This window comes from Equus caballus, chromosome 16 (genome assembly GCF_041296265.1).
Source record: "Equus caballus isolate H_3958 breed thoroughbred chromosome 16, TB-T2T, whole genome shotgun sequence".
Lineage (NCBI taxonomy): Eukaryota > Metazoa > Chordata > Mammalia > Perissodactyla > Equidae > Equus > Equus caballus.
The window spans coordinates 88,211,709-88,238,861 of NC_091699.1; the positions used below are offsets into that span (position 1 = coordinate 88,211,709).

Below are 27,153 nucleotides of genomic sequence, written 5' to 3' on the forward strand. Positions count from 1 at the left end.
GTTTTCGGAGAGTGAGACTTTTCTCAGAAGAGCAGGATGTGAAAGTACTTTTCGCTCTGAAGCTAAAAACTGAGAGGATGTAGGGCTGGATCTGCTGTCACCATCTCGATTCTACTGGAGGCATCTCAAGGTGAGAGACGGAGAGAAATCAAGTCAAGAACACAGGAGAACGGTGCTTGGGCCCTGCGTCTAGCATGCCTGACAAGTCTATCCTTGTACTTTCTGTTTTCTCACTTATTTCCCCAATAAATCCACTTCTTGCTTAAACCAGTTGGGGTCAGGTTTTCTGTCACATGTAACTGAAATGACAAGCTCTTGTTGATTCCTGTCTGGAGTTTACCCACTCCACTCCCCCCACCCCCCATCTACTGCAAGTACCTCCTTCTCTCTCTCAAGACTTGCTGTAAGCAGCAAGCATCAATGAGTCCTTCCTGCTCCCCTGCCTCAGGTGCAGCTGACCCTCCTTTATTTCCCCACGCTATGCTCTGTACACACTTTATCACAGCACCTAAACTGCTTTAGAATCCGTGTTCTTATAGGGGTGACTCTCTTTCCCAGAAGCTGTAAAGCGATTGAAGGCAGGGGCTATCTGTCTGTGGGCTTTGTATCCTCTGAGTCTAGTCCAGTGTCTGACACATAGTGGTGCGTGACTAGTATTTGTTGCATGAATGAATGAATGAATGGGGAAAGAATCTACCCCGAAGTTTTCCAATAAGAGATGTTTGCATTTCAGCTGGTGGGCAGAGTGAGGCCATGGAGAACTGGGGATGGACAATGGAAAGAACCAGTCTTTCTGTCCTCCAGTCAGTCTGTCTGTGTATCTGAATGTCCTTGGGCATCATTCAAAGCTGGGACTCCCAGGCTAGGAGAGTGACTCATGATTGGGAATAGGAAGTTCAGGGCTGTTTAAATGCTACCTATGCCCAGCACTGATTTTTGTGGCCAAACTTAGCTCTCAGAGGGGGAGCTCAGTGGGCAGCTCCGGAGAGGCGGGGACACAAAAGCCAAGAAAATGAGGTCGAGGGTGAGGGAATAGTTTCTAAGCATTTAATAAATTCTTACTGAGCAATTGAATTGGTTTCTTATAGGTACTCTTTTCTCTCCATTAATATGAAAAGCTGAATGAAATTGTAGATATGACCTATAGCAGAATAAAATGACATTAAGGATGTAAACAGAAAATGTTTGAAGCATCAAATGATTTTCTAAAGTGTCCTCAAGGCAATATTAGTGAATAGTCTGATTAACTATTCTGTTTTGGTGCACTGAGCTTGTTGACTTTTCCTATTTCCCAAATCGGAAGGTCACCAATCTCAAGCTCAATCATCTATTGGCTAAAAGACTTTGGGCAAGTCGTTCAACGTATCAAGGGTATAATCTGATCACCTTTTCAGTGGAGCAATAAAACCATCATCCTCACTTACATCTCACAGTTGTAATGAGGAATAGATGAAACGAGAGAAGGAGGATAAAGTTAGCTTGCATACCTTTGTGTTTCCCATCCTGTGCTGTTTGTTTCATAGACTGCATCTGTTTTGATTTTCTTGGTTGCAAGTGACAGAGAAAAACAGCCCAAATGGCTTTAAGCAAAAACAAGATACATTGGCTCTTCTAACTGAAAGATTCAAAGATAGATGTAGGCTCCAAGGGTATCACTGGAACCCAGTCAATCTCATCTCTGTTCTCTTCAATGTTGGCTCAGTTTCCAAACATTACCGTCTTTTAGGGTAATGAGATGCTTCTAGCGGCAGCAGACTGCATTCAAGTCTATTAGAAAGGAAGAATTATCCTTTTCCTAGGATTCCCAGCAAAAATCTTGTTGAATCTTATTGACTGTTTGGATCATATGCCCCTTCCCAAACCAGTCATTGCAACCAAAAGAAAAGTCATATTCTTTGTGATTGGTTGGGCTGAGTCACATGCCCATACCTTGAGTCAAGGATGCAATCACCCCCACCATCATTTTATGAACTGAGAGAGGAAGAGTTGGTGATCTCCCTGAGGGAAATTGTGCTACAGTTACCAGTAGGGAGAATGGAAGCTGAGTGACAGAACAACTCGTCAATTACCCATATGTAACTCTAATTCCTCAGGCCACACAAGGGTGGTGGTAGTGGAGGAGGCAGAAGAGAGGGACAAACAGGGTCACAAGAGCAAACTAGAATTCCTATGGCTTTATCCCCACCTGTTCAGTGACAACTCCAGCGCCTCAGCTTCCTCTCAAATTATTTTTGGAGTCCCTGGAGACTTTAGCGAGGAGTCTCATTTGTACTTGTAAGACAGTTCTTTTGGGTAGCACTCAGGACTTGTAACCTCTTCCCCCTTTGCTGTGGCTCCTGTGATGTTTCTGTGGCTGCCAAGGCCAAGGTACCCATAGCACAGCACGGCTGCTGCAGCCTCCAATGCCCTCCAGAGGCGGCAGAGACCCCGCACACTTTGCTGAAAGGACCAAACCCTTAAAAAAATGGTGTCTCTTCCCACTTCTCCAACAGGGGCTCTGCCTGAGGACAGTACCCTTCACTCCCCTTTCTGCCATTCAGTCCCTCTTACCTGACAGATGAGGATCAGGTGGTGTGTGCCCAGCCAACAGGTAAGCCAGGGGCTGGGCTGGGGCTCAACTATTTGTGGTTGTATAGCCGAGGACATGGAGCCGAGGAGTCCAGGGCAATTCCTGGATGCAGCGCCCTGTTAAGTCCCAGCTAAGAGTGCAAGTACACAGGGAGTAGGGGAGCAATAGCTGAGGAGCACCAAGGTGGAGAGGCGGTCCTGAGCTTGAGCTGATTGCCTGGTGAGCATCCCACAGCTGCTCTCCCAGAGCTGCTGGCCTGGGCAGGCATGGTATTCTGAGAGGGGCTATGCTTATAGATTTTGGTCAAACAGCCCTGTGTGTTACTACCTGCTCTTTCTCGCAGTCCTCTTACACTGTGAGTCCCTGGCGGCAAGGCTGACCATCATTCTACATGCTAGACTACAGGGACCCATGCCTTTCCTTCAGGGGTAGCTTATTGTTGCGCTTGGGCAGGTCCAGTGTTCCAGCTCTTTCTCCCTTAGAGTTTCCTCTCTTCTTCATGCAAATTCATGACTGGAAAGGATGGCAGCAGTGGCGTTGACTGCCCTGCTGGTCCTCCAGGCAGTCCTCAAACCCTGTAGAGTAGACATTGTAAATAATAATAACGACATCTAATATTAATCGAGAGCTGTGTACCGGGCAGAATTCTAAGGGCTTCACCTGTGCCATCTCCTTCACTCTTCACAGCAATCCTCTGAGTTAGGAACTATCATTATCCATAGTTCATAGATGAGGTCATTGAGGCAAAGAAAGTTTCAGTAAATGTAACTCTACCATGAGGCCGAGTATTTTTCTGTCTCCATCACTGATGTGTTTTCAGTGCCCAGCACAGCATCTGACTTATAGTAGTTATTCAACAAATATTTAATTGATGGATGTACAGTGGATGCTATGGTGAGCCTCCTTGGTCTCTCATTTAGGACGAAGGCGTTCATTCTCCCAGCGCCTGGGATGTTGGCTGCTAAGAGCTCCCGGTTGGCATCTGTCTAGGAATTTCCCACAGGACAAGATTTACAACCACTCCCTAAGGACAGCACCCAGTGGCTGGTCTACACAGGAGTTAAAAGATCAGTCCCAACTTGAGACTATTCCAAAGGACCATCCCGGCTCCCCCTGGGGATGGAATCAGCTAGGCCTCTGTTGCATCTGCATTGCAGTTCAGTCTCTCTCTGCCCAGTCTTGCTTTGCTCCCTCCTTTGTAGGTGTTGTTACTGACTACACCCCTCAATGAACCACCTGCATGCCAGTCTCCATCTCAGAGTTTGTTTCCAGGGAACTGGACCCAAGGCAGATGGAATGTGTTACTCACTCAGCCTTGTGGCTCTCACTTCAACAATCCTCTCTATAGATGGGCCTGTTTTCTAGAGCTGTTTGAGGTGACATGGCAGCTGGTTGCTCCACAATGTGCCATTGCTGCTGCAAAAGTCTTTACTATCCGCACTGAAACTTCAAAAGTTCATTCAGCAAGATGCCACTTCTCGTCACTGCTGCTTTCACTAAAGCGGAAATTCTTTGTTCAGCCCTGGTGGCCAGAGATGGCACTCTCGCCACCCTAGGGCCCAGTGCAGATCCATGCCCAGGCCGCAGCGATAGTTCAAGACACAAAGAAGGATGCGTCTTCCCTTGAGATTCTCTCAGGAGGTCCACCCACGCTTTACAGCCCTCCCTATGCACCCTCCATCCTGGCGACCCTCTCCAGTCAGACCAGCTGCCAAGGCTTCATGACCAGCACCAGTGTTCCCCCCATGAGCTAACGGCACCTCAGCCATTACTTCAGTCTCTCCTTCCTGCAAGGTGAATTCCCCTGGAGCCCTCTTGCTCTTTCTTCCCATCTGCCTGTCACCAGGGCCACATCATGCACTGTTGAACCATAAGATGGGCCCAATTCCTTCCCTGGGTTCTTCTGTAAATTTGCCTGACTCTCCACTCCCCTCACCTCTCCCCGGGAACAGCCAGGCTCTGAGAATATTGAATATATTGAACAGGGAGCAAAGGTAAAGGTGCAACATCTGCTCGTGGAGACAGGATTCAACGTCTTGTTATGTACAGCAGAGGAGTTAAGAAGTCAGATAAACCTGGCTTCGTTACTTACCCATGTGCAACACGCGGCTACTTCATTAAGTTGTTAAGATAACTAGATAGGGTAACGCATGTAAAGTGCTTGGCATCGTGCCGGGCATGGAGTGAGTGCTCAATACCTGGCATGTGCCGGTTACTAGGTCTTTGTCTCTCGGTTCTAGACCCACCCTTCTACGCTCTGCTTTGTGGTGCTGGCTCTGTCTGGGACTCTGCAGAACACTTTTCTGCTTTACCAGCTACTCCCTGTTGGCCTCTGCCTGGACCAACTAGAGGGAGACCTGGAGACTGGAGGAGGGAGGAGGGCCTTGCTCCTCTCCTGGGGGCTCGTATTTACTGCCTGTGCCGGTGGGCATCATGTCAGCAGTGCTCACTCATCCCGGCAGAGGCAGTTCCCTCCTGGAGCAGGCTGAGGCAGCACTCCCCTCCGTGCAGGGCCAGCTTTGTTGCACGCTGCAGAGACCCAAGCAACGATGCGCTGGCGCCCCGATCCCAGAGCTCCCTGCTCGCTCCTCCAGCTTCTTCCTCATTTCCCCACCTCTTGGAGGATAACTATTTCCTGCTACTGCTCTGAATCCTTCATGTCCTCTTTTTACCTTTTCAGTCACCTAGTCGACAACCTTATGCCTGGTTAACAGTTTTTGATGTGAAATTGTCACTGCTCAGACAGCTGATGTGGTTTCTGTCTCCTGACTGGACCTTGAGTGATATCACAGGCTTTCCGTTTTACCAGTGACCAAACAGGGGTTTGTGTTGGTTAAGGAGTCTCCCAAGGTCACAGAGTGGCTCTTTGGGATTGGGATCCAGGTCTACCCGCTCTATAACACACCACACTGCCCCCTCTCCAGGTCACTCTCATTTTCATCCCTGCCTCGGCCTCACCCAGCACGTGGTGGGATGTATTCCACCCACTACACCAGGGCCTGAAGGAAGGATCAGGCACGGCTGCTGCGTGGCTAAAAATGTGACACGAGTGCCTCCAGAAGCCAGTCTCCTCTCAAAAGCCTCTGTTTAAGAAAGTTATATTAACCGACTTCTGATTTTTTCATTAAGTAAAAAGGAATAAATAGGAAATCAGTAATAAAGCTTTTAGATGATGGTGAATGGAAAAGGGTTCCCTAAGGGTTGTGCAATCCTCTTGATGGAAGCTGATGCTCTAGGCCTGACCCAGAACTCTGTGGGGAAGAGAGCCCCTCAAAACACAGCTATTTTAATTCTACCGTTATCTTAAAAAGTGTTTTACAGAGCATTTTTTGATGGAAGACAGGTGGTCAGAGGAAAGAAAGGGAGTTAGGCCAAGAGAACTCTTTGACATCAAACAATGATGGACTGCTCATCTTTAAAAGATGAGAAAGCAGCATCCTAATAGACTATTTGGGGAAAAGGCACAATGAGATTACTGGGAATCTGGCCAAAGTAGGGACAATTATTGGATGTTTCTGACTTTGTTCAGAATATTCCTGGCACTTAATGTCTCTATAATGCCATAGAGATAGAAGTTTTTCCTAAGATGAAGGATGCCACAGCCCATTATCAGAAATTGAGCTATATTTTAATTTTACTATAATGAATATCTAATTAGAAATGATATCCCAAAGAAAACAAATGAGTTGTTAAATAATCATTGTCAAGAAATAATGAGCAATGTCGTTAGATGAATGGGAAAGACCTACTGTTTGTGAAAACAGAAAATCCAGTCCAGCTGGTGGGTCACCACCCAGGAATGAGGGCAGGATTCCCGTCCAGGAGGAGATAAGTTGTTATGCTTGATGTTTCTCCTCTAGCAAAACAAGGTCATGTAAGCAAAGAGTCATTTTTATAAGCCTGAAGAACTAAGGCCACTTAATTTTGTATCACCACAAAAGAATGTTCCTAGGAAACTCACTGACAAATATAATTTTTGTAAGACATTGGTTCTTAGAATCATGGCAGGGAGTTGAATTTAAAAATTTGCTAAATATTAAGTGTTGCCAAATCAAAGCCAAGAAAAGTGAATATCTAGCTGTTTCTCTCTTTTCTAGTATCCCAATATCTTGCTTTTTCATGGAGTGTGTTTTACTTGGCTATTTCTTGGAGGCTGCTGTTGTTTGTGCTATTTAAGCACTACTGAATTTTAAAGAAGGAAAAATGACAGAATCTACTGACTTTTCTACTGGTCTGAAAGGGCTTCCTAATGCAGCATATATTACAATCTTTCGTATGACTGTGACCAAGAACACTGTTTTAGAGCATTTCCTAAAATTATTTTTCTCCATTCTTCAAGTCAGCAAGGAAAGCAGAGAGAAGTCAGCAATGTCAGTTGTGTGGTGTCCTGGATAAGATCACAAGCTTCAAGGGCCAGGAGATCTGAGTTTGGAGTCTTGGTTCAGTCATTCACTAGCTGTGTGATCTTGGGCAGATTTCTTAACCTCTCTGAGCCTTAATTGCCTCATCTATAAAATGAGGTGATGATAGTAGTCACCTCACAGGATTGATGCATAAAGTAGATTATATGCCTGGCACATAATATGTGCCCAGGGAGTTACTGTTAAATGAAAATACAGGGGCCTGGAACAAGATCGGAGTGAAGGTTGCCTCTTGCCAAAGCAGCAACTGTGTATGATAAAGAAAGACTTCCATGAAGTTCATTGAAACTATTACTCATCCATATTTATTGAACTGTTGCTGCATAAAAAGAGCTTAGAATGTGGGGCTGGCCCAGTGGCGTAGTGGTTAAGTTTGCATGCTCTGCTTTGGTGGCCCGGGCTTCATGGATTAAGATCCTGGGGGTGGACCTATGCACCGCTCATCAAGCCATGCTGTGGTGGCATCCCACATATAAAGTAGAGAAAGATTGCCATAGATGCTAGCTCAGGGCCAATCTTCCTCACCAAAAAAAAGAGCTTACAATGTGCTAAGTAAGATACAACCCATGCTTTCAAGGACTTTACAGTCCAGTAGGGGCATAAAAGAACTATCCACATAACCGGTACAGAGGCTAAGCAGGGACCTGAGGATGAGACCAGCCCTGACTCTGGGGAGCCTCAGGATGGAGAGTCATGGGGCTCCCGAGAGCCAGAGGTGGGCAGTTCACGTGGTAAGCTTGTCCCGGGGGAGGTGACAGGGCCATTTCAGGTGGAGGAAACAATATGAACCAAGAAACGGAGGTGGCAGACTCTGAAGTCTTTTGGGGGAACAATGACGTGTTTGGCCGAAGCACAGGGTGGAGGTGGGAGAAGAGGAGGAAGTAAAGCCTGCTGGAGCCAAGCTGTGGAGGGCCCCGAATGGTAAGGAAACTAGGAGTTTTGTTGGTTGTTTTGTTTTGTGTTTAAATAGGTGGTAATAGGTAGCCAAAGGTAGCATCCAATGTGCTCAAGTCTCTTTTGCCTTCTTCCTCTCCAGCTAGGCCCCGTCTCTCTCCCCTCCCTTCCAGCCATACTTGTTGAAAGTCTTCCCTAAATACTTTGTCTGAAATTCAGATGCTTCTAAACCACGGCAACCTGGCTTCTGGCCCATCATTCTGCTTGGAGCTGCCTTATCCTGCACATCAGTGACCTACTTGTTGCCACTTTGCGGTCCCTAACCCGTTGACACACGGACTGTTGCTCCCTCACCGTCTTCTCTTGGCTTCCATAACCCAACCTTTCCTTGGATTTCATCCACCCCATCGGGCTGCTCATTCTCATCTCCTTAGCAGGCTCCCTCCCTCTGCCTAACTCTCAGTCTACCTTGGGGATCTGACCTCACGCCTCCTCCCTTCTCCTCCTCCTCTCTCCCTGAGGGATCTTACCGCTCCTCTTCGGTTCCACACCGCTTGGCTGCCGTGCTGAGAATGCCGAGACCCCCATCTGCAGCCCAGCCCTCTCTCCTGTGCTCCTGAACTACATTTCCGCTCGTTTTACAGACAACGCCGCTTGATGTCCCTCAGGCACATTAAGACCCACGGGTCCAGCTGAACTCAGTGGCTTCCCCCATCCTGTGGTCTCTGTCTTAACAAATGGTATGACAGTCCACTCACTGCCTGAGCCAGAAATCCGGTGTCAGCTCTCTCCTTTCCTTCATTTCCCACGTCCAGACACCGAGTGTCATTGTTTCTGCCTGTGCCTGCCCCTGGAACGCATCTACCTCTCTCCTTCCCCGTTGTCATTGTCCTATAGTCTCTGCTGGTCCTAAGCGGTCTTACAGTCTTACCTTTTCCCTCCATCCATTCTCCTCATTGAAATCAGGTTGGTTCTTCTTTCTTTTTTGAAATGGAAATATTGCCCCCTTACTTGAGTCCTGCAGTGGTCTCCGTTACTCTTAGGCATGAGTCGCAGACTCAGCACAGCTTATTGGCTCTATAGGATCTGCAGACCTGCCCCTGAAATGGCAAGTGGATTTTTCCAGTTTAATGGCTCCCCATTGCCCTCAGGATACAGGCCACACGTGGGGTCCCTAAGACCTTTCGTTTTCTGGCTCCTGCCTGCCTCTCCAGCTCATCCCTGGACTCTCGCCTTTGTGTCCCCTGCCCTCCAGTCACCCTGAGCCTCTTCCGGGTCCTGGGATGGGCCACGGTCTCCTCTGTGCCCAGCCGTGCACCTGCTGCTTCCTCTGTGTGGAGCGTTTGTCTCCCTTTCCGCACCGGGCAGGACTTCTTTATTTTTTTTACGATTTTCCTTGGTCTCTTCCTCCAGGGAACCTTCTTAAGCTTTGAAGTCTAGGTTAGGGGCCCCTACTATGTGTTTCCATTGTCCCTTTTGTTGCCCAGAGCTTTGATGCTTTTGCATTGTGATTGTCAACACACTTGTCAGATTTCCTTGTAATGTAGGCTGTAAGGTCTGTGTAGGAAGGTCTGTGTCTATCTTACCCACTCCTATATTCCCAGCACCACCCACCAGTGCGTGGCACATAGTAGGTATTCAACGAGTATGTGTTAGGTGAATGAATGCATGAATTCAACAGAAGTTATTACTATAATAGCAAAAAAATAGAAACAGCAGCTATTAAATATTATAATCCATTCAATCCCTATATATTAAGGACCTATCACGTGCTGGGCACTGGGTTAAGAAACAGATTATGAAAAAGCTACAGAAATATGGCAACATGTTTAAAACGCAATCTAATGTAAAATAAATAAATAAACAAAACCAGAATACAAAACTGCATGTACACTATGATTACAGCTCTGTAAAGTATGTAGGCAGCAGCCTGGTGTTGTGCTGTGGTTTTTAAGGTTTTCTATTTTTAGTTAAAGGCTTTTTGTTCAAAAGAAATGTTAGAAGCCCAACATATAAAACAGAAAAGAGCAGAGATTTTCTGCTTGACGTGGGGGCGGGGGCCAGAGCCTGCCCGCGCTTCCCCCGCCTCTCCCCTCTCCTCTGCCCCTGCATGGCCCCCACTACTCCCAAGCCGGAAGGCAGCAGCCACTGTGGCATGTTCACAGAGCATTATTTGAAAAGCCCCAGAATAGGCTTCTGGTTAAAGATTGCAGTTGAAAAGCATGCACTTTTCTTTGATCCCTTCAAAATGCCACTAAAATGACAGCAAAGCAGCCCAAAAGGCCCAAGTCTACAAGGACAGAGAGAGTGAGTGAGGAATCAATGTCGACTCATTTTTTGGAACTTGAACCGGGGCTGCATGAGTGGAGGCTAACCGAGCAGAGCTGAGAAACCCGAAACCTGAGTGTCTGCAGGTGGGGACTGTTGAAAAGGAAGCCAGCTCGTGGCACGGCACCCCAGAGAGGCCCTGGAATTGGAGGCAGGCTCTTCTGAGACAGAGCGGAAGAGGCAGGGCTGCACACAGGAGGTTGGTGGAAAGTCCTCTGAAGGAGCAGTTGGATCCCTGACTCCTTCGCCTTCTCTCAGCATCCAAATGACTACCTTTCTCCCAGCCCAGCAGTAGCCAGGTTTATGCTCTGCGGAAAGTGAGCCAGAAGAGGCTCCAGACTCAGGGACACAGGCCAGGCAAGGGGGGCAGAGACACCTTACAGACAGAGGAGAAGTAACTGATTGGTCTAGAGTTGGACGTGTGACCCAAACTGGACCAACTGAGTCCATCTTTGCCATTTTTATATTGAGGCTGAGAGAGAAAAAGCAGAGTCAGAAGCCATGTTTCCCCTCCACATAGAGGAAGCCCATCTGAGATAGGAAAGAATGGAGTCAAACACAGAGGAGAGAGAAAGAGAAAGAAAGAGAGGGAGAGCAAGAGAGAGGAGAGAGAGAGGGAGAGAGATCGTGTGTCCTAAACGTTCTAGTCCTTGAGGTTACTGGTTCTGACTGGTTCCTATCGCCCTCCCTTCAATTCTGTAAACTACCCGGTACCCTTCTGTGTTAGTTTCCAAGGGCTGCCATAACAAAGTGCCAAAGATTGGAGGCTTAAACAACAGAAATTCATTTCCTCATGGCTCCAGAGGCTAGAACTCTGAGATCAAGGTGTCGGCAGAGTTGCTTTCTTCTCAGGCTTCTCTCCTTGGCTTATGGATGGCCGTCTTCCCCCTTTGTCTTCACATCGTCTTCGCTCTGTGTTGTCTGTGTCCTAATCTCCTCTTCTTATAAGGTAACCAGTCAGACTGGACTAGGGCCCACCCTAATGGTCTCATTTTACTTTGCCCCCTTGAAGGCCCTATCATCCAGATACAGTCACATTCTGAAGTGCTGGGGGTTAAAAGTTCAGTAAATGACTTTGGGGGGAGGACACAATTTAGGCCATAACAACTAATGTGGACAAGAAGTAAATAGCTTTTGAAGTAACTTAAGCTATTTCTAATTTACTTTCTACCACTTGCACCCAAAGAGCTCTGACTTCTGGTTCGCTCAGCTCTTGTGTCCTGCCTGCCTTGTGGGTGTGACGGTCTTCCTTAACTCTTTGCCAAATCTGCACTGCCAGTCACCTTTCCATGTTTGTTTCTTAAAACGAGAAGTGCACAGCCTTTGGAGCTGGAATATCAGACTAGCAGAACTCTACAGTGACGTGCTCATTAGGGGTCTGATCTTGGAGTTCTCTATGCCTCGATTTCCTCACCTGTAAAATGAGGACGATGATGACAGCAGCTTGTTGGGAAGATTCAATGTGTCCATGAATGTAAAGCATTTGGAACAGAGACTGACGTATGGTGAGTGTTACTTAAGTGTGTGCTGTTATCTATTCATTCAGTAGTCTCTATAGGAAATAACTATGTGTCAGGAACATGGTGGATGCTTAACAAATGTTTATTAACTCTGCTTCATAAATGTTTGTGCTATAATAAGTAGCTCTTAAGGGTAACTTCAAATCTTCGTTAATCAGTATATTGCTATCTGCCAATTAAGGATGTCTTTATAACAGTCTTTTTCGTTGGTTAGTCAATGACCACTATAAACAACTGTGACTCTGGACCACCTATCTTAAATGCTTTAAGCAAGTATAGAGCCATTTTCTTATGCTTTAGAAGCTCTGTTGTTTAGGACGAGAGTCTTGGGTAAAAGTCGGGCTTGCTGCTTCTGGTCCTGCCTGCCCACTGCGCTGTGAGACCGGACAGAAGTCTCAGGTTCTTGGGCTCTGGCTTCTTCATCTACAGCCTGAGGCTGGACCCATCTTTAGGGTCTCTAACTCTGACATTCCATGTTCCTTATCTTCAAAAGAACAACTTATATGAGCTGCTCAGATCCTTTAAAAGTGACATACCCTCTCCTTTCCTACTTTGAATATAACTTTTAGTAATTCTGACACATAGTATTAATAGTAGGTGTATTCCTGGGCATCCATTACATGAATGAAAAATAAACTATTAAAATTGGGTAAAGATCAGTATCAGTTACAGTATCTTTTAATAAGTTGAGCATTTTATTTTTTTTAATGAGTAGCCCTCCTCCCAAAAGAAACCTGTAATATAGTAAGAAAAAAATTAAAAATGGTATTTTATTTTATGGAATTTTAACTCCTTGGCCATTCTTAGTTTCTTCAGAATAGTGTTTGAGTCCTGACCAGGCAGTCAGTTGGTCAGTCAGTCCGCAGTGTAGAGTCTCTGGCCCCGCCGGGAAGTTGGGGGCCAGGATGGGGGAGTTGCGGGGGAAGAAATGCAAAATCCGTGATGTCTGCTCTTGATGCAGTGCCCATCTTGTCTGGGAACACTAGCACAAAACACTCAGAAATATGAACACGCGCACACTCCAGTGTGTGCAAAGTAACTTCACACTCTTTCTTTCATTCACTAAGGATGTCCTGACTGCCCACTCTGTTCTGGGGATGGTGCTGAACCAGGCGTGCTCTGGTCCTCATGGAGTCCACATCTTAGTTAAATGTGCGTCTCTGAAGAAAAGAAGAAGGTGAAAGGAAAGTGAGGATGACACTGCCTCTGTCAGCCTTGTCTGCCGGTTCACACCCAAGCAGCGGGGGCAGCTCCCCCTCCCCGGCTCTGGGGATCCCCGAGGTGGGGCTCTGCTCTGGGAAGCAGCCGTGGGCCTTTTGTATCTGACGGACAGAGCAGATTCCTGTTTAACAGACCCTCCTCGATACGTTATCTTCAGTAATAATAATGAAATGAAAATCATAATAACGGACAGAAAAGAAGCACAATGAGATTTTTCTTTTATTGAACATTCTATCTATAATCACGCCAATAAAAATAACTACGTAATAAAATAAATTTTACAAGATCACAAAAAAGGGAAAGGTAAGGGATTAATACTTTTTAATCACATTAATTTTTTCAAGTGAAAGTGAAAAAACATACCAGCATACTAGCCTGCCACAGAAATGAAGAATAACATTACAGGTTAATAGTAATTAAGTAACAATTAAATAAGAAAAATAACGAGAAGGGATGAATTTCAATTTTTAAAGATGTTATTCAAATGCAGTAAAATATTACATGCATGAACTAAAACTGGCACTTAAACAAAAATACTATCCCTTGCGGTCTGCACTGTTTGCTTTAAATTTTAACCATAAATAAAAGTTCTAAGTGGTCACACAGAATGAGAGAATCGAACTGAATGAGAGAGAACTGCAGGAGCTCAAGGTCCATTAAACCACGCCTGCAGTTGTTTATTTCAAATCCGTCTCAGTGTGGAAGCAGAGAGTTCCACCACAGTCGGAGACATGGATGTGCTCAAAACAACCACGGGTGGTTCTGAACCATCGGAGCTTAACTCTCAGACAAGTGCATGTGGACAGGCCCATTTATGCCAGGGCTCCTCCGAGTTAACTTCTAGGCAGAATACAATGTTGTGAAAGGGTAAGCAATAAGATGCGTGAATTTTACTTATTACAAAATTAAATAGTAATCACAGAAATTTTTTAGAACTTAGACCAACAAAAGATTTTGGGGGAGGAAGAGTATTTTCCATTGTATCTGCCATTGTGTAGAATTGGCAGTGTGTGACGATAGTAAAAGCAGACCAACTTTTAGTCTGTTTTATTATAGTTTTAAAATTTTCTACATACAATGCACCCCTTATTGCCTGCGACCACTCCTGTCAGTACTCCCGGGACACTCATGCCACAGGGAATGAGGACAAATAGTATAGGAACTATGACTCAAAGCCAGATTATTTATTCTGTAAGCCCCTCCTGCCCGCCCTCCCCATTGCAGGCCCAGTGGACACAGGGAACCTCATGAAGCCCCAGCGGATATGCTGAATCTCACAGCCGAGTGAGGAGGCTGCCTGAGGCTGCTCCTCATGGGTTCTGAAATGATAGCATAAGCCGTTTGTCTCCTGGGTGAGTGCAAAATAGAGTGAGGGTGTGTGTGTGGGCTGATGTTCGGCAGGGTGGTGAAGAGCACTAAGAATAAACAGAAAATGAATTTGTGCCCTCTTCTGGAAACAATGGGAAATTTTGGTTTTAAAGTGACTGTGGATTTAAATAGGCTCTCCCTTCGAGAAGTTCAAAATACCTCACAGACACTGTTTAATTCATATTTTCAGTTTTCGTGTGAGTTTGGCAAGAGATGCCTACTAGACGTTTAATAAGAGGAAATTGGGAAAGGACATTCAGTGATTTCCCCCCAGCGTGAATTTATGAAACAACAGATGAGTTTTCGATATATCTATAGGAAAGGAAAGGAATCAGACCAAATCAGTAACAGGCCACTATTTAAAGTTATTACTTAGGAGCATAATATGACAGTATCGGGCACAGTTGAAGATGGACATTCGCAGTGACCCAGCCATTCCAGTTGTAGATACACACCACGGGAAACCTCCCGGATGTGCACAGGAAGACTTGCGTGAGAATGTTCTGACACACTGAGTTTATTGGGCTCAGCCATGCTTTTCTACTCGATGCTACCAATGACTCTAGGAAAATCACCTTCTTTTGGGCCACAGAGGGGTGATTTGATCATTGTTATAGAGAGGCTCACAGAACTCCGTTGCTACAGAAGCCATGCAGTTGCAGCGTTCCTCCTGCTCAGCCAGCTGGGCCCCTTGCATGGCTGCCCCGGGTCTCCCAGCTCGCTCACGGCACAGCCCAGTTATCACCCTATCTTGTGCCTCACTGCAGGCCTCTTCTCTCCTACCCTGAGCCCTCTCTGTCACCGCTGAGGCACAAGACACAACAGGACTGCCAGGGGCACACTGGCTTGATAGCCCCAGGATGCTGCGGGCTTCAGGTACAAAGGGACTGTCCCTGGCTTGTGCCTGCTCACGGGGCGGTAGATGCCACTGCTGCTTCCTGGTGGCTGCCAAGAGGAGCCTGGAAACAACACCCGGCAGAAGTGCGGGAAGTTAATACCCAATGAAGCAAATTTTAACCACGGAGAGAGAGAGGATGAAAGAGAACCTATGGATTCTAAGGAATCCTACAATTTCTGGAAACTTCCCACATGACCGAGCAAGCAGTTGTGCTTTCTAGTGAAGCAGGGACTGACTCTTGACAATCCACCTTCTGTCTGCTTCCCTCCTCCCTGCCTCATTGCCCTTCTCCCTTCACTTTGCTTCCTCGGGTCTGCATCCTTCCAGAAAAGCTTTAGAATGTAAATTTTGCCCAAGGCTATAATTTTTAGGGAACTCAGACTCAGACAAAGAATGTTTACTGCAGCAAAATTGTCACAATGCTCAGACATTGTTTTATGATCACAAAAAGTGATTAAACCATTAGTACAAAGAAAAATAGGGAAAAATAGAGAAAAAACGGAATTTCAAAGCTAGAACCTAAAATTAAAACACGCACTCACAGTGTGAAGAATAGCCTGTGACTTAGAATTCCCTTCAAGTCTTTCTCTGCTGCTCACCTGCAAGCCGTCCTGTAAACCTTATGTTTTAAATGATGACAATATTGTGAAAAGCTGTCAGTTCCTTAAAACATACTTAAGTGTATGGATGCCAATGATTAGTCTAGAAAAGAGAAAAGCAATATTCAGAAGAGCGTTATTTCACATACAACTTTAATACAATTTATTTTGTAAAATTGACCAGTTTCAGGAGTTTGTCCAAAAGTTATGGGTTAGGTGACCTCAGATTAAAAACTCAGATCTAGCCATCACTTAAAAGTTACATCTCTTTAAGTTTCAATTTTCTCTTCTTTTAGGTAAGGATAAGATAGTACCTAAGTCATAGGGGTGGCATAGGTTTTAAATGAGATAATTCAGTGTCTGGTACATAGTGCTTAACAAACATTATTGTCACCCATTGTAGTCCCATGAGGAAAATCAGTTCTTCGTGAGCAAAAATTGGTGCTGAACAAAACTACATTTATGCTTGTCATCTTGAGAAAGAGGAATTACACTCGGAGCTTTCGCCATGGAAACAGCATATGATTTTTTTCATCATTTTAAGTGTGTATATGTGTGTGTGTGTATGTAAACACATTGAACCCACTTTGTTGAGCACCTACCTTAGGCCTGGCATTTTTCTAGGCATGAGGGTAGATGGAGATCAAGACGGATTAGGTCCCTGTTCTCAAGGATTTCTTGTTCATGAAAAGCCAATTGTTATTTTTTGTTCGTTTATTTGTTTGCTGTTTCAGAAGGAAAAGTTCAACCCTTGGCAGGGTGTCAAGAGGCCAACATCCCAGGACAGAATAGAAACCTAAAGTTTGTATTTTTGATACCCCAAGTGCTCTTTTGAAGGAATTCGAGAAATGTCTGGTCTCTGGGAAGTTGTGGAAGGGGCAGAAGGAGAACAGAGTCCAAGCGCCAGAGAGCACAGGTGTGGACAGTTGTCCCAGGGAGGTGATGCTGCACAGAAAGTGTTGGGGGCATGGACCGTAGCAGGACCACAGCAGGGACAGCGCTGTGTCAGAAGCCCTGCCCAACCAGGCTCCTCTCCTGGCTGTCCAGCCTTCGGCAGCGAGGTCGAGGTGGTAGATCGCAAGGCCCCAGGGCCCGCCCAGCTGAAAGTTCTGCCCTCCCAGGGATGGGAATTGACTCCTCTACACCTGCAGGAGCAAAGTACGGTTCTGCCACTGTCTGGTTGTCTGGCGCTCACCTCTCACCTCTGTGTCACAAGCCAGGTCACCATAAGCCCAGGGAGGACTTCCCCTTTCCTTGGGAATTACCAGTTCCGTGAAACTAATTATCGTAAACCATATGTACAGACTTAGTGTGTGAGCAGAGGCCTTCACCAGACTATCTTTTAACATTAAAACTCATCTTCAAGTGCTCACTGTGTTCCAACCACACTTGTCTTTTTCTCCTGTTCTTCAAATATACCTTATTTCTGTTTCAGGGTCTTAGCACATGTTCCCTCTGCCTGGAGTCCTTATGCCCAGATCATCACATGGCAGGCTTCATACTGTTCAGGCTTCAGCCTAAATGTCACCTCCTCAGAGAGGCCTTCCCTGACCACCCTATTTCATGTCGATTGCCCTACTTGCAGCCCAGACAGTGTCTAATATATTACCTGATTCCTTCCCTCCCCCTTTCTCTCCCTCCTTCCCTTCTGTTCTTCTATTTTCTTGGTCATCGGGTGAAAAGTGTTGAGTCAATCATACACCTTAGTTCATGGTGTACTGTTATCACTCTTCTTCCATGGATATTTCTCCCGTTCATCCCTGGTTTCCATTTCCATTCCTTCTGCTTCCACATATGCATCCACTATAAGCTATTAGATATATATCCTTTGGTATAAATGCAATGTTGTAAAATGTCAGGTGTTGTTTTGTATATGTTTTAAATTTTTATTAATAGTATTGTGCAATAGACCTTGTTCTATTTCTTATGCTTTGCACTCAACAGTGGGTTTTAAAGATCCACCTATATTTGCTATATGTACCTCTGGTTCACTGCTTCCAACTGATCCCCAGCATTCGGTAGTGTGCATTCATCCCCTCAGGATGCATCCAGCTCCCAGATTCCATATACAGCTCTACAGCGAGCATCCTCATCTTTACTCCTTTATGGACCTGGGTGAGAACTGATCTGGATATATACCCATGGAAAGGATTGCTGGGCCATATGTATATGCATATTTATATACACGTAAGTTCTAAATGCTTTACATATATTAAATCACTCAATCCTCACAATAACTCTATGGGGTAGATGTTACTGTTATTCCCATTTTACAGATGAAGAAACTGAGGCACAGAGAGGTCAATGACTTGCTAAAATTTAGTAAGTGGCAGAGCTGGGCTTTAAATTGTAGGTGACTCCCTCCAGGGAAGTATAAGAAGAGCCCCCAGTGCCACAGCCTGGGCTTTCCTGCCCCTCAGCCCATCCCCATATGCCATACACAAAGGCCCACCAGGGAGCCACCACCACTGTCCTGCCCTTTACCTAGACTATTTCTCCCGGGTCAGTAAGCCCCTAGCCCTCAGGCTGTGGAAGAGACAGACCAGATGGCCCCATCGTTATCTGTTCCTCACCCTGGCCAGGCTTTGGCACTACCCTGATGATATCCTACCACCCTCAACTAGCTGATACTTTGCCTCAAGGTGGCACCAGCCCAGGCAATGATTTGCCAAGGACAGTGATGCGGAGAGAAAACAGCCCCCACCTCTGCCCTCACCATGTCCCAACAGTGACCCCCTCTGCTTGGCCTGTCATTTGCCCACAGCAGGTCACAACCACCCCTTCCCTCTGCCCCCAGTTCCTCATGGTTCTCACCCAGATTTCCATAGATTTGTAGATTCATACACTTCCCTCTTCTTTCTGAGGAAACATCAGGGCTGGATTTTGTGGGAGACCTTATATTCTTTATAATGCTAATCACAACCTGAAATCATCATCATTGTTTATTTGTTTACTTGCTTATTGCCCTCACTGTATGACTGTAAATGCATCGTGAGCAAGGACCTTGTCTGTCTCATGTATCTCTATAGCTCCAGCTTCAGTTCAGTGCCCAGCACATGTTAGTTAAGAGTGGTAGAAGAAATAGCCATGTTTTCTACAGAAACACAGTTGAAAAACCCAATTCATTGTGTTCCTTGGTTTCCTTTATATAAAGTTCAATGGTCAGATAAGTAAAAGCATAGCTTTTGTTAGTGTAATAAAGAAGATTGTGGATAATGTTCTTTATCTGTTTGTTTTTCCTGGGAAGAGGTGTGTTTGCAAAGAGATGGCTGCTTGATCAAGTAGAATGTAGACTAAGCCTATTTGATTCTCCATACGAGGGGTTCTCAGAGTGTGATCTGAAGGTCGCTTGGAGTTCCCAAGGGCGCTCATCAGGTCAAAATTATTCATTCACAAAAGATCTATTCGAAATGCAGAATGGACCAATGGATTTTACTGTAACAGTGCCAAATGTTCATCAATGTGGTTTCAGCTTCCACACTGCAACTAACCTTTAAGAAACTACCATTTGTCAAGTTTTGATGTAGTAAACAAAAGAATGTATTTGATTATCTGAAAAGGCTATTAAAATGCTCTTCCATTTTCCAACTTCATACCTGTATGAGGTCAAATTTTCTTCATATACTTGTACCAAAATAACATATCGCAACAAGTTAAAGTCAGAAGCAAATATGTGAATCTAGTTGTCTTCTGTTGGACCAGACATTAAAGAGATTTGTAAAAATGAAAGACAGTGCTACCTTCTCACTACATCTTTTTTGTTCTTCTGGAAAATATAGTTATTTTTCATAAAAATATGTCATTTATGTTAATATGTAATGGGTTTATTATGGCTATTTTAAAATAACTTAATAAATAAATATCTTAAAATTTCTCAGTTCTAATTTGTGATACAGTAACTATCAATAGATGTAACCCACCAAAAAACAATTCTTTGAGTTCTCAAAAACTTTTAAGAGTGTAATTGTGTTCTGAAAACCCATTACAGATGAAAAAGTTTAAGAACATCTACTTTATTCCATTGCAGGGAGAAGAACCACAAGTCTGTGAACTAGCTGCAGAGTCTCGCTTCTCAGAACCTGGAGTCTTGATTTTTAAGAGCAATTTTTATATCTTAAGTAAATCAAATTAATTCCCAGAAGAACTGATACAAATACTTGTTTAAAACAGCCACAAAATCTCAGAGGCATATGACAACAAAATATTCATATAGCTCAAGAAACTAGGGGTTGAGCATCAAGGCTTCTGAAGCCTGGGCTTGGAGCTGGCACACTTTCTTTCACTCTTATCTCATTCTGTTGGCCAAACTCTAAGTCGAAGGACTCAACTTTACGAGAGTAAGTGCAATGTCATGTTGCAAAGAAGGAAAATACGAGGAGGAGTGAAGGTCGGGTCTTCGAGGCACTCTACCACACCAATGGTGTAAAATTTAGATGGCAAGTCCAACTTTCTAGTTACTGTTCTTACCATTGGAGGCGTGGAACTGCTTTCCTTATTTAGATCCTCGGAAGCTTACGGAGAAGTCTTTGAAAGACTTTTTCTTTTTTAATTGACCATAAACTACTTATGTAAATGGACACTCAATCCATAAAACTTTACTTTTGTCAAATTTCCAAGTCAGTTATTTAAGCCAGTTCATTATCTACCTCCCAAAGGATGTTCAAAAAAACTCCCCAAACCATCTCTTTATAGTGCTCACTGCAAATGATGAGGGAGTTAGACAAGGTTGGTCTCGAAAGTATTTTCATGCAGATAAATTTACTGGATAGTTAATAGAGTAAGAATAGTAATTATAAAGTATATTATTATACCAGTTCACCCAAAGAGGATTAGTTTTGACACTAAACAGAGCAAGGCACACTTTTGAAGAAATGTGTGTCTTCTAATAACCAGTTGTATTAATCGTACTGTAGATTGGGATAGTGAGGAAGAAAGGGGTAAAGAAATTAACTAAAAACATAAACTCAGAGGCAACACCATAAATACATACCCCATAAATAAGGCTCTTCTTGACACCTTTAAAGCTCTAAGGGAAATAAGAACAATGCTTATATTTAGATGAAGCTTTTTTCCAACTAGTTCAAAACTCTTTAAAAGAAATCCCCATAGTCTCTGTTATATGAAAGTTAAATATTTTATTCTCATTTTGTGTATAAATTTAATGAGTTTCTGTGAAAAACTAAAACAACTGGTGAAAAGTCTAGTCATTTAATTATTTGACTCAATTCAACTTCACTTAAATGATCTTAATTAATTGATCACTGGAACAAGAGGGAACCAACAAGGGGGATCTTTAATTCGTCGTTACTGAGCACCTGTCAAGTTAAACGCCGAGGGAATTCTAAGATGATCAACCTTGTCCTTGTTTGCATGGATCCAATAGTCTATCTGGGGAGGTGATCAGTGCATATATATGTATTTTAAGAAACTAATAAGAGAAGGCATTAAAATATAAGTGCTAAAAGTCCAGTGAGAGTAGTTGAAGAGGGGCCAGTGTTTTCTCCCGAGCATCCATAAAGCCTGAACCCACTTTGAAGAAGTCATATTATTTATGTGGGATTACCCTCACCCCCAGCTCCAGGATGATCCCTAGTTGGGCTAAATCAATCAAAGCAATCCCAATGTCTGGCCCAAATGATGGGTCCTGGCAGTTCATGGGCTTCCTATGGCCACAGGGACTGCACATAGGAACCCAGTCAGCAGGCAGCTCAGGCTTTGTGAGACTCCTGGGATGCAGATGCGCTCCTTCCTTCTGAATGAATGTGGTATGTGGACGTGAGGCCAGGACCTGCCGCTCAACTCCTTGCCAGGTTTGGCAGACGTTCCCACTACACGTGTCTCAGTAGGCAACAGAGATGCCCCCCAGTGTAGAACCACCCAGGGCCAGATATTCACAGTCTCTGGCGGCTTTACAGCTAAGGCGAAGGCTTCTCTTCTCTGGCTGCCATCAGATGGACCTGTGCAGTGCTGTGAATCCCAAGCTGGCGACGCGAAGAAGCTGGGGCAGTGGAAAATTCATTTTGTAGCAGCAACTTTGGTGACAGCAGCTGACTCCAGGATCCTGTGGCAGCAGTTTCATGAGTAGCACTTAGTATCCTATGTCCAGGGACAGAACTTAGTGCCACCAGCAGCACTGTGTTTACCAGACTGGTTCTGTGGACTAATTTTGGCTGTGGTTCTTTCCACCTAGCCTTTGAGCTACCCAAGATCCTGTCAACAAATTTGTTATTTCCTAATTCAGTCAGAATCAATTTTTAGTGCTAAAACTGAGAACTCTCTCTAGAACTTTTTGCCAAAATATCCCCTTTTATCGCTTAAGCCCCTCTGAGCTGGACTTTCAGTTACTCATAGCCAGAGGAACCCTAACTGATGCAGGAGTACCAGCAATAAGTGTTGCCAGAGCTCTGAGCAATAACAAATTGTTAGAGCAGGGCGTGTGCAGAAGTAAACTTAGCCCAATGCATCTCCTGCAGGCAAAGAGGTTTGTGGCGACTGCAGTAGGGAGAGGACTGCAGGTCTGAACTTAGCCCTGCAGCCTGGCTCCTCCCGGAACTGAGGGTGAGCATCATGCCCTCTCCACTGCCCTCTTTGTTGTGGGTAAGGCAGGTAGGAAAAATGACAGGCTAGCTCATCCTTTCCAATTATTGTGTGCTCCCCTCACTCCAACCCAATTCTACTTTGATACTGTTAACTAAGGGTTTGCAAACCCATCATCCTTCTGGTCCAGCAGGGTTGGCTGTCTGTGGTCTAGACTTTCGAGGGACAGATCTAATGCTGAGATGCCCAAGAAAGTGCCCTCTCAATTGGCCCCTATCCAGACAAGCCCACTTATTGAGTATCCCCAGGGCATAGGGGACAGATGTTCAGTGCTGAGGCCTTGTCAAGGGTTATGAAGACACGAAGTTATGAGGCAATGCCCCCATCTGAGGGAAGAGTATGTTGAGAAATTATCTTGAATGAATAAATTCTGGCTTCTTTATCACTATGCTTATTTCTCTGTGTTTCCACTTGCACTTAGATTTTGGCTTGGTTATTTCTAACTATTTTGTTAGCTCTTGGATGCCTCTAAGACTTTTTTTTTTTTTCTAATTTGCTAACATTTTTAGTTATTTTCAGTGGAGAGTAGTCCAAAATATCTTGGTTACATATTGTCAGAAATGGAAGTCTTCCATTGAGATTTTAATTTCATCATTATATTTTTCATTCTTATAAGTTTTAAATAGTCTTTAAATCTCTTTGACTTTTTTAAATGATTTCTTACTGCCTGCTCATATTTTCGGGCTTGTCTTGTATTTCTCTAAAATTGTTAAACATAGTTATTTTACATTTTGTGTCTGGTATATCTAACATCTGAGGTCATTGGGGTCCTTTCCTGACACCTACTTTTTCTACTGGGTTTTGCTCATGGTGCTTTGTTCCTAGTATGTTTAATGTTTTTGCCTGAGGTTTCTTTGTTCTTTGAATTTGTGTGTGTGTGTGTGTATGAATTTCCCGAACTTATGAAAAAAAAATCCATAGATTCAAAGAGCCTTCTCCACTCCCACCCTCATCCCTTCTCAAAAAAAGGAAAAATTTCTAGGAGGACAAATTAAAAAACATGCATGTACACACATCTATATTTATAAGATTACATCAGCTTGAAGAGAAAACGTGGAAGGATGCACAATGTATTTTTAACATGGAGCATATGGGCCCGGAGGTAAAGGAGACGGTGGAGAAGGAATGATGTGGGTGATGAGGAGAAGGAGGGTGGGGGATAGCAAAGCCAAAAAGGGAACAAAAGATGCAAAAATTCATGAGCACATTTAGGAATTTTTATAAATGTATATATGTAGGATGAAAGCTTAAAAGTAAAATGTGTAAACAAAGGAAAACCATATATCTCTCTGTAGAGAGAGAGATTCAAAACACAATAATTGGAAACTGAACCTAAAAGTGGATTCAGAGAATAATGCTCTGTGGCCACATGCAAGGATGATTCAATCTTAGGAAATATATCAACATAATTCTATATACAGTTTTAACTAATTAAAAGTAAATAACCTTATGTTAGAATAAATATATGCCCCTAAAAGAGGAATCGATAAAATTCAGAAACCATTCCTAACAAATAAAGAACTTTTAAAGTTGGTGAAAAAAATATCAGCAGACAATTAAGAAATAAACGACGTCCCTGAACAGGTTAATTGCAGAAGAGGAAAAGCAAGTGGCAATAAAAATATGAAAAAATTAAATTGTCATTAAATTGTTAAGGAAACACGAATTATGGACCTCAAATCTTCATTTGTCATATCTGTAGTAAATATTGTCTTCTAGTCTGATTCTGACTTTCAAACTTTTTAAAGTTGTCTTTTTATTGACATACATATTTTAAACATTTCTCATGCGTGCAGATTTGTCGGGTTTTTTGAGTGTGTTATCACTTTTCACCCTTGAGATTTGCAAAATGTAAAGAGGTTATCAGAACACATAGGTGATAGTACCATATGTAACAATATTGTCAAGGATGTGAGGAAAGCAACGTTCCCAGCCCGTGTTGTTTTTGTTTTTGTTTTTTTTTAAAGATTTTATTTTTTCCTTTTTCTTCCCAAAGCCCCCCGGTACATAGTTGTATATTCTTCGTTGTGGGTCCTTCTAGTTGTGGCGTGGTTTGATGAGCAGTGCCATGTCCGCGCCCAGGATTCGAACCAACGAAACACTGGGCCGCCTGCAGGCGTGAACTTAACCACTCGGCCACGGGGCCAGCCCCCTCAGCTCGTGTTGTTGATGGGAGTGCAAGCAATAGATTTTGAAATATGATCCACAAATATTAAAACACTAAACATGTTCATCTTTTGAACTTGCAATCCCACTTCAAGGAATCTGTATGGCAGGAGTAAGTGAACTAGACAATACAGGATGTTTCCTGCAGCACTGTTTATCACATAAAACTCTGAGAAGCGCGTAGCGGGGAGAGACAGCTGAACATCCATCAGGAATGAAATAATTGATTACTTTATATGGAGGGATGTTCATAATATACTATTAAGTGAAGAAAGCAAGATACAGGATGTAATAGACAATGTATTGTTTTTCTTGGCCCAGGGTTCATTAACCTTTCTGGTAAAACAGAACCTGGGCTTTCCTTTTGAGAGTGTTGTGGACTGGATGTTTGTTTCCCCCCTCCCACTCCCTGCCAAATTCATGTGTTAAAAACGGAACCCCCAAAGTGATGGTATTAGGAGGTGGGGCCTTTGGGAAGTAATTAGTTCATGAGATGGGATTAGTGCCCTTATAAGAAGAAACATGAGAGCTCTCTCCTCCTCCTCCTCCTCCTCCTCTTCTTACTCTTCTCTCTCTCTCTCAGATGAATAGCCATCTGCAAAACAGAAAGAGTGTCTTCACCAGACACCAGATCTTCCAGTGTCTTGATCTTGGACTTCCCAGCCTTCAGAACTGTGAGAAATAAATGTTTGTTGTTTAAGCCACCCATTCTCGGATGTTTTTGTTATGGCAGACCAAATTAAGACAGGGAGCCTATTCCTGATTCATGTGTGCCCATGCGCATGCCTGGACGATCGAGGTCAGAGCATTCCTCTGGCCACAGCGACGGATTCAGAGATGGGCATTTGATCCAATTAGAGGCAGTGAGTGCAAAATCTCTGAACTTTTGTTGATTCTGTTCAAAGAGAAACATACTCTACTTTTCTCCCAGGTTTGGAACTCTGAAGCTGTGAGCCAGGAGCTGTGGTGCCCATCTTGCCGTCACAAGGAGAGACTTGCCCAAGAACGGACCAATATAGAGAAAAACAGAGCCAAGACAAAGCAAAACCAGGTGCTGATTTAAGTTCCTAGGGCCAGCTATGCTTGAAGATTTTCAGTTTTGTGAACCAATGAATCTCTCTTTTAATTTAAACTACTTTCTGTTCATGTTACTTGCAACCAAAAGCATCCTGTTAACATACAGAATAACGTGGATGATTGATCCTGACTTAGTAAAATGGAGCCTTTATACTTACGCATTTGTGTTTGGATAAATGCATAGGTACATATTTGTTTGGTGCAGAGGAAATGCACTAAAAGGTTGACAGTGGGTTTCTTAGTGGGGTGAGAATTGAGAGGGTGAGGGGAGATTACTTTTTCTTTATACATCTCTGTAATGTTTGACTTGCAGACAAATGTTTGTTTCTTTTGTAATTTTTAAAAGTCTATATTTTGTTTAAATGGGTGTCATATATTTTGTGTTTTTCCAAATATGGGATTTTATAGAGGGGGTAAAGATGCAAGTGACCTGGAGAAGAAAAAAAGCTTAAATTTGACACTAGAAATTTTTTTTTTTTTTTGAGGAAGATTAGCCCTGAGCTAACTACTGCCAGTCCTCCTCTTTTTCGCTGAGGAAGCCTCGCCCTGAGCTAACATCCGTGCCCATCTTCCTCTACTTTATATGTGGGACGCCTACCACAGCATGGTGTGCCAAGCGGTGCCATGTCCACACCTGGGATTTGAACCGGCTAACCCCAGGCCGTTGAGAAGCAGAACATGCGAACTTTGCTGCACCACCGGGCTGGCCCCCGTGACACTAGAAATATTTTTTAAAAAATAATCATATTAACTGATGAAAACTTAGAAAAGCTTTTCTAAGTAAATTCTTGATTTCAGAACTTAAAGAGAACTGATTATTGCTCTTTGTATCTCTATCTTGAATATAAATGATTAATGCTCTTTAAAATGGCCTTCTTCCAAGCTAAACTGATGTGCATATGACATTAATCCAATATATTTAGGAATAGTAAACAGGACTTCTCCCTAAAAATTAAAATATACTTCCCTCCATGTTAAGAAAACAAGATAATAATTTCTCTATTGACCTGGAAATTTGTCTTTCTCAAATTCTAATTCTGAGTTAATAAACTAATTATAAGTTCTTATCATAGTTAATTTGAAATATGTTTTAAATGATTACTTATGACAATATTTGAGACTTTTTTCCACACTGGTATCTTTCATTTCTTTATTCTAAATGTATCCAAGTATCTGATCAAATTAAATGATCAAAAATCTTGATCTCACAATTTTATGAAAAAACAATTTGGAGGCATATGTTGTCACGGGGTATTTACATTTGCATTATTTAGTAAGATGGTTTTTTTTTCCCTCCTGGAGGTTGGGCAAGGGAGATCATTGGGAACATTAATGACGAGAGTGCAGGGGAAAACACTGCCAACTCTTGCCTTTCAGTGGCATTTCACAGGTCTTAATCTTACAGCCCATTTTAAACCCATAAAGGTCATTTACCTTCTCTCACAAACCTTTAACTCACCTGAGAGATGGGTTTAGCCAAAGATAAAGCTCCTGT

The 27,153-nt window shown here is 43.7% G+C and overlaps 1 long non-coding RNA gene across 2 annotated transcripts; it reads left to right on the plus strand.

The window, feature by feature from the left end:
* Window positions 1-26,730, plus strand: LOC138918090 (uncharacterized). 2 transcript variants are annotated; one of them, XR_011427053.1, is made up of 6 exons: window positions 1-130; window positions 2,493-2,590; window positions 19,846-20,254; window positions 25,165-25,255; window positions 25,513-25,632; window positions 26,148-26,730. It is a non-coding gene; the product is annotated as an uncharacterized lncRNA (long non-coding RNA). The 2 variants fall into 2 exon arrangements; XR_011427052.1 differs by lacking the exons at window positions 19,846-20,254; window positions 25,165-25,255.
* Window positions 26,731-27,153: the final 423 nt, after the last annotated feature.